Source organism: Solanum dulcamara, chromosome 4 (assembly GCF_947179165.1).
Source record: "Solanum dulcamara chromosome 4, daSolDulc1.2, whole genome shotgun sequence".
NCBI classification, from domain to species: Eukaryota; Viridiplantae; Streptophyta; class Magnoliopsida; order Solanales; family Solanaceae; genus Solanum; species Solanum dulcamara.
In genome coordinates, this window is record NC_077240.1 from 5,138,968 (window position 1) to 5,145,668 (window position 6,701).

The 6,701-nt window shown below is 28.2% G+C and overlaps 1 long non-coding RNA gene across 1 annotated transcript; it reads left to right on the top strand.

Moving 5' to 3' along the window:
• Positions 1–2,572: 2,572 nt before the first annotated feature.
• Positions 2,573–3,282, top strand: LOC129884549 (uncharacterized). The gene is made up of 3 exons (XR_008765958.1): positions 2,573–2,704; positions 2,853–2,946; positions 3,075–3,282. It is a non-coding gene; the product is annotated as an uncharacterized LOC129884549 (long non-coding RNA).
• Positions 3,283–6,701: the final 3,419 nt, after the last annotated feature.

Consider the following 6,701-nt stretch of genomic DNA (forward strand, 5'->3'; position numbering starts at 1 on the left):
CTTAAATTATAGCTAAGAAAAGCTTGAAATTTTTTAATTACAAATTGAATTCTTAACTTAATTAATGAGGCGGAAATTTAAGTTATTAAAAGAAAAACAATCTCACAAAACATGATTATTGTATCTGATTAGAATTTCTTATCAAATGTCACTTCTACTAAACAAAGAAAGATAAATTTAACCTCTTAAATAAACATGTCAAAAAAAAAGACTTAATATATATATATATATATATATATGCACACACACAAAAAAGTAAATGTATACAAACGCTGAAATTATACAAATATATAGCTGTAACGTATATTTGCTGATAATAGACAAATATAAAAAAATAACTATATATAATTATTGAAAAAATATACAAATAAGGTCTAAAAGAGTAAGAAAAGCCGCAATAAACATTGTTATGCTAGATCCATAGAATCATATACAACATATTGTGAAATATATTGATAGAAATACAAATTAAAAAAATATACAAAATAAGTTATACAAATACCTCAATAATGCTGAAATTATACAGATAATAGTTGGAGAGTATACTTGCTGATTAAATACAAAAACAAAAGAAGTTATTGTATATAATTGTTGAAAATATACAAATAAGGTCTAAAAAGTATAAAAATGCAATAAATATTAATACACTAAATCTATAGAATTATATACAACATAATGTGAAATGTATTGGTAGAAATACAAATCACAAAAAATATAGAAAATAAATTGTACAAAATACCTCAATTTCTTCACATGATCTTGGTCCATTGACCCAGATTCATCATCTTTTTTCTACAGATGTTTTTGACCTAACTCTATTAAGTTTATCGATTTCAGTAAAGCTGGTTCATCGGAGATGATGTTATTGTTGTTCGCCGGAGATCTGATCTGGCGGAGCTGCTTTGTCTGAGTTTGTGCGAGCTTAGAGCTCGCTGGTTCATGATGGATTTCAGCGAAAAAGGGTGTTTGGTGGTAACAATGACGAGGGAGAGGAACAAAGGTGGTAATGATGGAAGTTTGTAGTGGTGGTTTGGTTTGGTGTAGTGACTGGTAGTTTGATGGTGGTTCGTGGTGCTCGTTGGGTGTTAAGGAAGAAGAAGAATAACTAGGTTGGATAATGGTGGATGATTTGAGAGGGAAACACAAATTTTTGAAATTTAAATGTGATTGTACGTGAGTAATTATGGAGAAAAATTCTTAAAAAGACTATGATGAGAGAGAAATGTTAATTTGTATAATTCGAGAAAACACAAGATATGATAATCTATGCAGGATATACAAAGCCAAAAATGGCCTCTAGCTACTCGAATGAAATATTAGTGACGAGGGGTAATTATTTAAAATTATAGCTATAAATCAGTTTTCCACCAAAAAAAAAATATAGCTATAATACACAATTAAATAGTATGTGTTAGTTTAGTCATGTAATTTTCCCTTCTAGTTTCTTGGGGTAAAAATTATAAATATAGCCATTTTCAACAGTTGTAATGGAAAAATAACCTTAGGGCATGAAGTTTCAACGAATATTTTCACCCCTAAAATTTCATATTCCATAATGGTAATCTTTTTAAAATAAAACCTAAAATTAGTCAATAAAGCTATTTCTACATATTCTAGGCTCTTGGTGAGTGATAAATGTCAATACTTGGAAAAAGAGAAAAAAAAACATTAATTTTTCTTTTGGGTCAAATGAAAACACTCTTAGATGTCAAAATTTGGATGCTTAATTTCAAGCAAAACATAAATCTACTTTTGTCAAGTTTTTCCGTAAACGTGTTGATTGCTAGTGATAAAATTGGAGAGAGTTCATTTTGTAGGTTACTGATATTTTTATTTTTATTTTTTGGTTTTTGTGATCATTATTTCTATATATAAAAGATACAAAAAAAATATTTTTCTTCTATTAAATTTGTAAGTAGCTAATAGATATTATTTCCTCGATAAAATTGTGCAAAAGTAAAAGAGTACTAGCCTATCATAATATATGAAAACAATTTTTGGATGATGTGGGAAAGGAATTTATTCTTGCGGGTTTCATACTATTGGGCTTACCTTAACAGTGAAGATACTTCCGGCCCATACTAATTTCCGAATCGAATTTTATTTCCTTTTTCAGCAAAAGTCAAGTTTTAGTATTTAATCTTTATTTTATAATACATTAAAATAATTACTCTTAACCCTTTAAAATATCAAGTTGTTTAATTCTTTGTATATGAATTCGACTAGACTCAATAATTTTTATCTTAAATTCTTAATTTCTAAAATTTTCATTTAATATACATAAATAAATTATTCAGAACTCAATAGATTAAAAAAATTATAATTCAGAACGCATAAACTAAATTTTTTTACTATAATCTATATATGGTAGCTGCAATATTCGACAATGTCTACAAGATAAGGAAGAAGGTGCCTTTGCTCTTTTACTCCTTCTAGAGTTTAGACCCTTCCCTTTTTCTCTAGTCGGTTCCTTTCCCCATCCAAATTAAAGTAGTACCTAATAAACATTAATACAAGTGAAAGGAATCATATTCTCATCAAAAGCTTTTGTGAGAACTATTTATATATACATAAGAATAAATCCACTCCAAAGTTTACCATTATATCAAGTTTCTCTTATCTTTTCTCTGTTGAGTGAGTAATTTTTAAGACATGATGAATGAACCACCAAAATATGGTTATCCATACCCTTCTCAAGGTCAAGGTAAAAATAACACATGATTCAAATATTTTTATTTATTTTATATATGCTAGCTAAATTATGGTCTTGTGGGTAGATTTTGTGAGATTATACTGAATGTGTTAATATAAATATAGTTTTGATTAATTCTGATTGTGAAATATATAATTAGGGTATTATCAGGGTCCTCCTCCTCCTGTGATGGCACCACCAACATATGCTGCTGCTCCTCCTCCTCAGAAAAACAGAGGATTTCTTGAAGGATGGTAAGCAATTTGATTTACATAAAAATAATTACCTTACCTTTAATAACTGTTGGTTAGTATGCAATTTTCATTTTTGTGGTTTTTGATTTTTGATTTATTTGACTTTTTTGTGTCGTGATTTGTTGCAGTCTAGCAGCTCTGTGTTGTTGTTGCCTGTTAGATGAGTGTTGCTGTGATCCCTCTATTTTCTGTGTGTTGTAATTAATTAAGGCTTGCTTTAATTTATGGAATTAAGTTCACTTCTTCTTTATGCTTTAATTTGTAGTACCAAATAAGAATTGGTATGTAAACAAGTTCTTTACGAACATCACTATATATTATCTTCTTTAATTTGAATCATTAAACTCATTGAGAGAGTGGCAGTTTCATTGCGCAATTTCTTGATTCTCTACTTTGAGATGACAATTTGAGAATCCACAATCCATGGTTCCTTATTGAACAGTATATAAAGAGTGGAGCTAAATAGGAGCAAGCGGGTTCATCTAAACCTCTTTTGGTGAAAAGTTATATCGTGTATATAAGGTTAAAATAATATTTTATATATATCTATTGTAGATATTGAATTCGTTTAACCTTTTTATGTTTATGTGATTATTTTTTTATATTTTGATTTTTTAATAAAATTTTTGACTTAGCCACCGTATAAAAGACAGACTAATGTGAAGGATGTAATACTGTAAACTACAAAACAAAAATTATACTTGCATCCTTATTTTTTACCCCTTTTTCTGTCCCCTAAATCTTTTTTTATGGACAGCCCATATGTATGTCCATCACCATCATAATGAATAAGTATTTTTTTTAATAAATAAGTACTAATTTAGGCGATATTTTTTATTTATTATCATTTATAGCAATATATAGTAATATTATAATAATTTTTTTATATATTAAAAGTGAATTATGCATGTAATATAAATATATTATAAGTGTTCTAAAATATATTATGATTGTTTGGTAAGAAATTGATACAATGTATTATAAGTGTATTAAAGTGTGATAAATATTTTATTCATGAATAAAATTTATATTATATGTATTTTATAAATTATTTTCGATAATATGTATTAAAACTGTATTATAAGTGTCCAGTGAAAAAAATATTATTGTTATAAATGATAAATATATTCTTAATAGAGCATATCTATGTAAGTTTCTATATAATGTGAGGGAAACACTGCAGAAGGCAAATAAAAAGGCCCAAATTAACGCAAACATGTCAATATGAAAGACTTTTTTTATTTAGTTTCTCACGCGATTTAGTATATTTTTTTTTATAGTCTAACTAACTTGGATTTACACTGAAGATAAAAACACTCTTTATCAAAGTCGATTTCATATTTAGAATTCCAACTCAAAATTTTTGATTAAGGACAACTAAATGCTTTACCAGTCCACTTTTCAGAGCATCTAGCCTAACATAGCAAAACTAAGCACGAAGCAAAGCATTAGTTATGAGCATAGCGTGCCACACATTTATTCGTTAATAGGCTTTTACAAACTGTCCAATCGAATTTCTCATTAACAATATAATGTCCATGAAGGAATAATGCGAAAAAAATATTAAAGGATCTTCAAAAGTTATTATTCTCTTGGTTGGATTATCAAATGTGTAACCTCCTCCATTTTCGTTCACATTCCAAATACATATGCAATATTAAAGCAATAATGTATGTATATTCACTTCATGTCATACCTCAATTTAAGGCAAATTTCATATTCCACTCCTTCCAATAAAAAGCCTTTAATTCAACCACAAAAACCGATTAATTAGTGAAGAATATACTCAAAAAAACTTTTAATTTTCTCCTCGTCCTCAACAATGTGGGACTCCACATTTAGAAGTCTATCACTAAATTTTGAATTCGCATGTAATATATTACGCACATGCACCATCTGCTAATTTGCTTTAACTATAGAATTACCTTGAACTTTAAGTAGGACTCTAAGACTTTGTGTTAGAATAATTATTTAGATTTTCTGTAAGAAACTATGAGATGCTAAATAGATGTCTATGAAACTAGTGCAAACAAATAATTGATCAAATAATTCACATACATGATAAAAGAGCATTCAATCCGAAGTTAACTTTGTATCGATATGGTTTTATATAATATTGTAGAAACTTTTCTTTCTAGCGCAACAATAATAACAACAACAACAACAACATATCCAGTGAAATCCCACATGGAGAGAGTAGGATGTACGCAGACCTTACAACTACCTCATGAAGATAGAGAGACTGTTTACAAAAGACCTTCGGCTCAATAGTTACAGTCCCAAGTAAAAGAGAAAAATAGTATATATAGCATAATATAAAAAAACGAAAAGCAATGCAAATTTAAAAGACAAGAATAATAACAATAGTAAAGTAATATGATAATCAAATGCAACAACAACACAACTATAAAGACATTATGTGGTTACATATATTTTTTATTATTTCATTTAATATTCCGTATTTATTTAATAATTTTTCGTAGTAAAATTTCAAAACTAAGCTAATTAATTGAGGATGAAGAAATCCTATTTATCCGCGGCAGTCTTCTGTGGTGACGCTGTTGTATATATGCATTATATATTATGCTTGTGCCGCGTATAATAATAATCGTTTTAGTTGTCATGGATAACTTACCCACGTGTCACTTACGCACAACATATTCAAACAATATATATAATATACACCGTTTTTTTTCTTTTGTTCATAGTTCAACTGATTTTGTCCCCAAATTAAAATATTATCTATTACAAACAATATGAGTGAAGTACCAAAGCAAACAGCATATCCCTACCCCGCTCCAGGTAAATATATTCTCCTCAGCTAACAAAGGTTTTTTGATATTATATATAACACTAGGCTTTTGAAAAAGTATAGTTTAATGTTTGAAAGGTTATTACGAAGGACCTCCAGTGATGGCACCCCCTATGTATACGTATACTGCTGCTCCCCCCAGGAGCAAACCAGGTTTTCTCGAGGCTTGGTAATATTAATATTACTCCTGTTTATATCCATTTTAGTTTATGTGACACAATTTATTTATTATTTACTATGTTCTCAAAATAGGAGTAATAAATATGTATACTATATATGTTTATAACTTGTTTGATTAATGACTTTTGTTTGCAGCCTGGCAACTTTATGTTGTTGTTGTCTCCTAGACTCTTGCTGCTGTGATCCTTTCCTCTGTATCTAGTTATGATCTCTCTCATATATAATAAAAAAAAAGTTATATAAGCTGTCCTCACTCCTCAGTGTAGTTCTAAGTGATGAATAAAAGAATACTACTAGTACTTATACTTTTGATCTCTTTTTTTGGTTTTAATTTGTATTATTCACGAGTTATCACCAGACAAAAGTGATAAAATAATCCCAGTAACGGATTTCATACGTTATACTATGTACTAGGCCTGTCAAATGCAGGTTGTTAGATTGAAATTGAAAATATTAAAATGAGTTGAAATAAAAAAACTTGTTGGATCATTGACATGTCCAAATTTACTTTGGGCTCAAATGGGTTGTGCTTAATTGGGCTAAAATTCGGGTTGGATTATTATTCTCTCAATTTGACCCGCTTAATCTCAATAATTTTAACATATTATTATTTATTCTTTATAACCACAATTTGAATTTTAATTCAAAAAAATAAAAATAAAAATTTACAAAATGGATAGATTAATCTTAAAAGATATAAAATAGATAGTAATTCATATCTTTTACTATGAAAATATACATTACATAAATACAAATAAATAAC